Source organism: Sinocyclocheilus grahami, unplaced genomic scaffold (genome assembly GCF_001515645.1).
Source record: "Sinocyclocheilus grahami isolate Dianchi unplaced genomic scaffold, SAMN03320097.WGS_v1.1 scaffold3243.1, whole genome shotgun sequence".
NCBI classification, from domain to species: Eukaryota; Metazoa; Chordata; class Actinopteri; order Cypriniformes; family Cyprinidae; genus Sinocyclocheilus; species Sinocyclocheilus grahami.
Window position 1 is genome coordinate 5,854 of NW_015508398.1, and position 7,930 is coordinate 13,783.

Below are 7,930 nucleotides of genomic sequence, written 5' to 3' on the forward strand. Positions count from 1 at the left end.
ACAGGTCACTGAATGTACTGCATCTTGTGCGTTTTGCCCTTACTCCCCCAAACTTGTCAACAAGGCTACTTGATGTGAATGTGAGTTCCTTAGCAAGTATTTGTGTATCAGAGGTGTTTTATATATGAGATGAGGACATGACTGCAGCTGTCAATGAGGCCCAAACCAGCATAGCCACTGCAAGAAGGATTCGGCATTTTAATTTGACTTAACATTATTTTATTTATCCGTTATACTGAAAAGAGCTTTTTGAAAGATATTATTTGTTTGTTTGTTTTTTGTAATTTTGGTTCAGTTTTATTTTGGTTTTAGAAAATAAACACGATTGCTCTCCTCACAAATCAACTCTTTCTTGTTTTTGTTTCATGCTCTCTGTGCCTTGCCCTGGACTTATATCTGGACTTATGTCACTTCCTGTCTCCCGTGGTGTTTGTAGTCAGTTTGTAGTCCGTTTGTTCATTGGTTCCCCTTGATTAGTCTCCCCAGGTGTGTCTTATCTTGTTAAGCTTGTTAGCCCCCTGTGTGTTTATATAGCCCTAGTGTTTCTTTAGTTCCTTGTGAGTTGTTGAATGTAATGGTTGTCTGTTTGCCAGTCATTCTGTTCTTTGTTCCCTTTGGTTTTTGCCTTATTGTTTGTTCTAGTTTTTCCATGAAATACCTGCACATAGATCCTTGCCTCTGCCTATTTTCCGCAGCTTCTCCACAACGTTACAGTTTATCAATGGCATGTCTCTTTGAATAGTGCATCTTTGAGCCTATATTTAGTATAAGTAAAATACTTAAGTACTGTTAAAATCAGATACTCTAAGACTTTTACTCAAGTTGTTTTGTAATTGGTGACTTGTAACGTGTAGTGGAGTAATTTTCACTGTAAGGTATCTGTACTTTTACTCAAGTATGGTTTTTAGGTACTCTTTACACCTCTGTTTAAAGGTGACATATTATGCCCCTTTTTACAATATGTAATATAAATATCAGGGGTCCCCAGAATGTTTTTGTGAAGTTTCAGCTCAAAATACCCCACATATCATTTTGAAAAGGGAATTTTGTGTGGAAGCAGAAACATGCTGTTTTAGAACATGTCTCTCTAAATGCAAATGAGCTTCTGCTCCCCGCCCCCTTTTCCAGAATAGAGCTGCGCCATTACAGCTAGGGATGGGCGTTACCTCTTATTTTATTTTATTTTCGATCCGATACCAATATTTTCAAGCCCAGTATCGCCGATATCAAAACTGAAACCTTTACACCTTTGAGGGTACCTCATGAGAAATAAACATGGTGTTACATAAGTTCTAAAATGTATTATTATTATCATTATCATGATAAATTTGTGGTTACTGCAGTTTTAGTACAAATACTGTGGTTACTGTAATAAAACCATGGTTATTTTTTGTAAAAGGGTGCCTGCAGGCTGTTGTATCCCTAAAGGTGAAACTTTAGCATATTTTATTCTGACAGATTTATTAACAGCAATTACAGAATATAACGCAATCCATTTGAACTTTTAACAACCAGTTTAAATAAATTTACTTGCACAAACTATCCAATTTAAAATAAATATGTACACAGAATTTTCCAAGGTGAAAAAGAAATATATTTAAATTGTGCTTTTTCAGACATACTATATTTAAATTATACTATTGTAGCGAATTTAGCTCACAACAGGAAATATGAATAATTAACCATAACTAGTTATGATTAATTATTAATATTTTAGATCCGCTGTAGATATTTAGCTGACCACTCAGGGTCAACTGTCTTGTCAATTCTAAGAACGTTAATTTCCTGGTTAAGGGAAATAACTTTCTTACTGTACAATTCTATAAGCTTGTAACGTAAATCTGCATGATTATTGACTCCGGTTATGAGTAAACAATTTCACGCCTCTCAAGATGGGTTTGTCCAATGAGGAAGGCTGAAATCCCAAGCGGGAGGTTGGAAATACTGAGGATTTTTATGAGTCTTTGTCTGTAAGCATGGTATTTTGCATATGTAATTCACTTGAGTGTTGCTGCAGAAATTAGTAATGATTCTTAGAACATCAATATGTTGCATAGGTATCAGCATATAATATACATGCTTGTTTCGATCATAAGAAGGCGAATTCATAGATACTAGACATGGTAGAGTTACTTATATGAATGAGTGGTTTATCGTAAGCATGAATAAAAATAGTCTATAATACAACAGATTAAATACAACACAGCAATAATATACACAATGGCCTGAAGAAAATGTGTGTTCATTCAAAGAAAGGTTTTCCTATGAATTAATTAGTAGAAAAGTCAATTTCTACGGTGCGTTTGTCCTGGGGACACAGAATGGGTTATCCTACTCACATTCCTGGAGGCGTAATAAAACCAGTGATATCATGATTAGTTGTCATGGTGACCAGAGGCCTGTTCTGCCTTTCTGAGGTGTTAGGTGCATTTCGGGGGAAGGGTCCATAGACCCTCGTAATTGGCCATTTGGTTAAGTGAGGGGGAGTTAGATATTATTTGTTAAATATAACAAAAAGTTGTGTGTCTGATTGGTCCAAATGCTACACTATACTAAGTGAATATTAAATGTATTATTTTGAAACAAATTTAAGTGTATTTCAAGATATGTTTAAGTTGGATTTTAATCTATTTGTAATATATTTAATATTGAAATTGTGTTAAATTGGAACCACTTTAAGTATATTTAGTGCAATTTAAGTGTATTTCTTAAAATACATTTAAAATGTCTTAATACTTCATGAACTACAGTTAGAGTATATTTGAAGCATTGTTTTAATGTACTTCAAGTACATTTCAATTGTATTTCAGCTCATTGGAAATGCATTAGCATTACACGACTAGTATATCAGTGTTTCTCAACCTTTTTTTTAGTCGCGGCACCCTTTGGAAATTTTAACAAACTTGTGGCACCCTACAAAATTTTTTTTTTTTTCACAATATTTGAATTTCTAACTTCGATATGATCATTTGAAAAGCATAGATATTCGGTACAACAGGGAAGAACTGCAGAATATAATGTCATACAGATATTTTTCATATTATTAAAACATTTTGTCCATCAATGGTGGCAATCAGTAGGCTAATTTCTAATGAAGAGACAAATTTATGTGACAGATTTTAACGTAGGCTTTTATACATATGTAAACATTATTTAATTACCATTATAACTAGCTATCTCACAAATTTTTGCTCACTCAGTGTTTTTTTTATTTTACAGTGGGGTAATTTTGGTGCAGTAGCACGAGAGAGCTTGATTTCAAACTTTGAATTTGTTATATAATTCTACTTGTGAAGAGCCAATAAACCTTATAATCACATCTTTTCCCCATAGGTAGCTGCCATAAAGAAATACAGCCCTTACCACCTATTATGGATGAGAAGTGTAATATGAAGTCCAGGATCCACAGCACAACGTCCTGGTCAGCTCAGCAGAGTTCGTTCCTCTATGAGGCACGCATTGGAGATTTATGAACTAAATTCAGATAATGTGTTACTCTTAATAAATTACTCAGAGGCTTGTTTAAAAGAAAGTTTATCGAATCACCATATACAAATGGTTTCGCTTTATTAAAAACAATAACTCCTAAGTAAATAACAAGAAAGTAACAACGGATAGTCTTCACCTGATTTTCGGCCCCGCAAAATCATAAAGCACTGGATTATATAGAAGAGGGCGCATACAAAATTCCTCTCCTGCAAAGCATCTATTAAAACTCTCTATTGGATAAATGCAAGTCACACAAAACACTTAGTCACGCCCCTTGCTTCAGCGGGTTGCGATACCATTACATCGTCACATGAGCACAGCATATACACACAAGTACATCTCCAAAAATATATGCGAAGAAGTTCAAACAAAGTTTATCTCCTACACACTACACGTTAACACAGGATGTCTGACCTTTTGTTAACCACAATTAAACACATCTACCTTACTACAATGCAGCAACACCTTTGCAAAAATATACGAGCAAGTTTTCACACCTCGACATTTTTCCATACGTTAACTGTTAACCCAAATAGCGACACCTGCTCTCGCTTTTGACAGTTCAGTTAACTCTTCATACTTTGGGGACGGCGTTGGCTCTTTGAATCCTCAAACAGTCTCACCTCGCAAAGTTTCCATCTTCAAATTAAACTCATTAACTTCAATAAATTGTTTAACCCTTTTCATCAACCGTTTATTTACACGTTCATGTTGCCGAATTATCCGTAGAAGTTCCTTAGCCATCAGTATCATGTCTTGCGTTTCTTGTCTGGTTATTTCTGCTCCTCTTCTCCTCCCTTTTGCTCTTCTTTTTCGCAGCCCGGCGCCGTCTCCTCTGCATTGACTCTAAAAGGAAATCATTAATAGGAATTTCTAGTTTACTCTTCTGATTCAGTTGTCTAATATGTGGAGTTTGACCGGAAAATTGAATAATTTCCACTTCAAATTGAATAAAAAAAATGACAAGTAAGCAGTCAGTAATAAAATAAGAACAAATAAAGAAATTAATAATGATAGCACAAATAAAAAATAACAGGCCTTCGAATTAAATAAATAGCTTTTTAGTTTTTCAGGTAGGTCTAACAGTAGGGTTAAGATATTTAAAAAAAAATTTTTTTACCAATTATCCAAATGTTTAGTCCTAGAAAGCTATTATTATCAGAACACTGAGCATAACATAGCGGTTAGCAGATCAATGAATGAGAGGGCAGCGTTACCAGAGTTGCCCATATACCACACCATGTTACAGCACAGTAGGGCTATTGCAGACAGAAACAATACTGTACTACATCCATGTTTCCTGTCGGCTCAGTTTTTGAGTGGACTTTGCTGTTCCGATGAGCATGAACGGTATATGAGTGGAGCGACTGAGCGGAGCGCACACATAGAGCGGGATAATACACAGAGCGTCACACCACGTGAAAGTGAAACCTGAGCGGTGAACTCCTTTTCGGCAGCTGAAATTTCGGTGCATCTCTAATTATTGGTGACATCAGAAATGGTTATTATATAAGATGCTTTTTTTTTTTACATTTTAGCAATTTAAAAATATAAAAAAAAAGGATTTTTTTTTTTACACAGCACCCCTGCTCTCGACAGAGGGCACCCTGGTGGGGAAACACTGTAGTATATTATAAAGCTGCTTTTTTCAGTATACCCTAGTGAAAAAAAGTATACCAAGTATACTTGCAGCCAGACTAAATTTGTCACAATACTTCAAGTGTGTTAATGATTAGTTAACTTGAAGTGTGCTATTTTTAAAAAAGGATTTTTTTTTTACACAGCACCCCTGCTCTCGACAGAGGGCACCCTGGTGGGGAAACACTGTAGTATATTATAAAGCTGCTTTTTTCAGTATACCCTAGTGAAAAAAAGTATACCAAGTATACTTGCAGCCAGACTAAATTTGTCACAATACTTCAAGTGTGTTAATGATTAGTTAACTTGAAGTGTGCTATTTTGGAACAGCTAATTTTGTACTAACTGTATTTTAGTTGTAATTAAATTATACTAAAGTATATTTAGTGTACTTTCTGTACTAAATTGGAACAACTTCAAGTACACTTAAAGTATATGCCTATTTACATGCTTGATTAGTGATATATACAGTCAGAGGGCATGTTCATACAACTTTTTCTTTTTACTACATCAGACTGTATATCTCCTGTATTAAACCCGTACTAAATAGAATGAACATCATGATTAGCGGTGAGGAATTATATCAGTATGTCAGGTCAATATTGCTTCCAGTGTATTGGTCAAACATACAGTATACAACAGAAGTGAGTACACCCATATAGCATCACTTTAAATCACATGATACAACACTATTCAAGGTGAAAAGTATAGTATGTATAGTACAGGTCAGGCTAAATTGTAATGTAGACATGCATTTTCTGTAAAGCTGCTTTGAGAAGTTAGTGTACTCTAAATAAGGGCATAAAGTGCAAAAGCAGCAGCCGTGCACGGACCATAGACTTGGTCCGTCTTCAAAGACCCTCGTGACATTTCCTCTTCCTCCTCAACAGCAATGATGGGGACTGATGCCTTCTGCACCTGCTCAGGCTCCTTTTTCTAAATGCATTAAACAAAAGTGTTAGTATATGACACAACAAATCATAAAATGAACCCTTGTGTGGAAAGACATATTTATTTTCTTTTTACTACATCAGACTGTATATCTCCTGTATTAAACCCGTACTAAATAGAATGAACATCATGATTAGCGGTGAGGAATTATATCAGTATGTCAGGTCAATATTGCTTCCAGTGTATTGGTCAAACATACAGTATACAACAGAAGTGAGTACACCCATATAGCATCACATTAAAATCACATGATACAACACTATTCAAGTTGAAAAGAATAGTATTTATAGTACAGGTCAGGCTAAATTGTAATGTAGACATGCATTTTCTGTAAAGCTGCTTTGAGAAGTTAGTGTACTCTAAATAAGGGCATAAAGTGCAAAAGCAGCAGCCGTGCACGGACCATAGACTTGGTCCGTCTTCAAAGACCCTCGTGACATTTCCTCTTCCTCCTCAACAGCAATGATGGGGACTGCTGCCTTCTGCACCTGCTCAGGCTCCTTTTTCTAAATGCATTAAACAAAAGTGTTAGTATATGACACAACAAATCATAAAATGAACCCTTGTGTGGAAAGACATATTTAAATTTTCATAAATGGAAAATAAAGGTGTGAAGGATCAGAGTAGTGTTTATTCAGTAGGACCTGTGCCCATTTAAAACCCTGTAGTACTCTTCAAAAACTTGTAATTTTCACAACATGTCTTCCAGAGCTGTTGGTCAACTGGATTTAATTGGGAAAAACTTTCAGGGGCGTTTTTATTAATAAAACATCCAAATAAATATAATTTAATAAATATAAATAATAAATCAACACACCTTTTATACAAAGCCAAAGCAACTTTAAGATAAGTGCAAGTGGAAATAACACAAAATACCTTTTTTTTTTTTTGGTAATCCATATTAAGAAAGCCTAATATAACTAGAACTTTCAAGACCCAACTCATATTCCTCTGAAGCATAATGACTCTGAATCAAAAGCAAACTGAAATTTAATGTTATTCATTCTGCCAATACAGTCTGAATCAAAAATGGTGGCACACTACATTACTTCAAACATCCCTGATCCTGGATATCACGATGTCAGTCATGTGGTGTGAAAGAACCACACTGTAAATAATGATACGATGAAAAAGCCACGACAACTTATGTTAAGTTACTTTAACTCATAATTATTTAAGCAATTTCAACTTTTTTTTATAAGTTATACTAGATTCAACTTGATTTTTAAAGTCAGTTTAATGTTACTGAAATTCAAGGAGCCCAATTTAGTTCAGTGAACTTAACATTTTAAGTTGTAGCTTATTGGCTCTAACCGGCCAGATCTCTGAATATGGATTCATGCGCAGGAGTCAAATTTGTACATGAATTTAATATCAGAGTCCTTTCCAAGAAAAACAAATATTCAGCAAATCTAGACATTAGACTCATGTTTAATACATAAAGACAATCGCAGTGCAACATCAAACAAGGAGACACTGGCAGACTATACAGCGAACTAAATAAATGACGGAGGAATTTCAGACGAACAACTCATAAACTTGAGGAAGCTGTCGTTGGGCTGCGCGAAGAAGCATATTCAGCGTGGATGAGGTGAGTGGATTTTTGGGAGATTATTGTTCATTTTAGCAGAATAGAGCAGAATTAGTTATGTTCTGTCATTGTTTTTCGAACTGTTTACCTTTCAAGTTTTGTATTTCTGATACGGTGGCCGCTGTGCTGTATTAGCACTGCAGATTGTAATGTAACGTTTGAGATTTGACACATATTTGTTTCTCCAGCTGTTAAACATGAGCGGTTATATTTTACCGTTAAAGTGGGTAACGTACCAGTTGGCTTTGCTGAGCAGGCTCG